Here is a 1,655-nt window from a genome sequence, read left to right as displayed (position 1 = left end):
CCGTTTGTGGGTTTTCTTTCCATTTCCCCTGTAATTTTTTTTTTTTTTTTTTTTTTTTTTTTTGCAGAGTGGAAGGTTTTAATTTTAATAAAGTCTAGATTGTCAATTATTTCTTTCATGGATTGTGTTTTCAGTGTTAAATTTAAAAAAGGCATCTCTATACCCTAAGTCATATAAGTTGTCTCCTATATTATCTTTACATTTAGGTATATGATCCATTTTGAGCTAATTTTTGTGAAGAGTATAAGGTCTGGGTCTAGTTTTTTTTTTTTTTGCATGTGGATGCCCAGTTGATCTAGCACCATATGTTGAAGAGACTATCTTTGCTCCATTGTATTGCCTTTGCTCCTTTGTCAAAGGTCAGTTGATTCTATTTGTGTGTGTCTGTTCTGGGCTCTCTGTTCTGTTCTGTTCTGTTGATTTATTTGCCTATTCTTTTGTCAATACCACACTGTCTTGACTACTGTATCTTTATAGTAAGTCTTAAAGTCTGGTAGCATCATTCCTCCAACTTTGTTCTTCAATGTTGTGTTGGATATGCTGGGTTTTTTGCTTTGCTATAAAAAACTGTAGAATCAATGGATCACTACTATTTTATGGCTATGGAAATTGTCAGAAATAACTTACTGGGATTTTGAATGGAACTGCATTGAGAATCTATAGATCAATTTGCGAAGAACTGACATCTTGATTATTGAGTCTTCCTACCTATGAGCATAAAATATCTCTCCATTTATTTAGTTCTTTGATTTTCTTCCTCAAAATTTTGTGGTTTTCCTCATCTAGATCTTGTACATATTTTGTTGTTTATACCTATGAGTATCAGTTTTTGGGGTGCTAAAGTAAATGATAATATGTTTCTAATTTCAAATTCAACCTCTTTAGTGTTGGTATGTAAGAAAGTGATTTACTTTTGTATATTAGCCTTGTATCTGCAACCTTCCTATACTTGCTTATTAGTTCCAGGGTTTTTTTCTTTTTGTTAATTTTTAATGATTTTTCTAAAAAGATGATCGAATCATCTCTCTCTCTCTCTCTCTCTCTCTCGCTCGCTCGCTCGCTCTCATTATTACAGGCAGAACTGACAGGATGTTGTATATTGTGAGGGAGAGAGAACTATCAAATTAGATTCAGATTCTGGCATGAGTGGCGGTTTCATTTTCATACTACTTTTTGTAGAAATACAAAAATGTAAGACAATTTCTTCCTTCACTAGCGTTTTGCAAGAGATGAAAGTGAAACTTTTAAAATAATTATTATAATGATAACTATAACTATTTTTGCTTATATTTAATTTTACCTAGAAGAAAGCAGAAGTTTGTTAATGATTGTTTTTTCATCTTTCCTTAAGTGTAATTGTATTTTCACCTGTTTTCCTCACCCAGACCAAACTATCAGACATTGTTAAATTTCATGTGTGTGAGTTTGGCTCATTTACTTTCAGTAAAATGTACATGCCACTTAGTTTAAAATTTAATAAAGGCATGGATAAGAACCAGCAAACCCAGATTATAAGAAGTTTCTGTTTTTTAAATAGGTCCTTCCTGGCTCAATAACTTATCCCAATGAAAACAGGATCTATTATCTCTTTTAACTGTTATTTCTATTTAGAAAATATTCCTCATTTTAGGGATTATTGGAACCAGGTGAGATTT

Source organism: Pteropus alecto, unplaced genomic scaffold, assembly GCF_000325575.1.
Source record: "Pteropus alecto unplaced genomic scaffold, ASM32557v1 scaffold101, whole genome shotgun sequence".
NCBI lineage: Eukaryota > Metazoa > Chordata > Mammalia > Chiroptera > Pteropodidae > Pteropus > Pteropus alecto.
Note: the sequence above shows the minus strand (reverse complement) of the source record.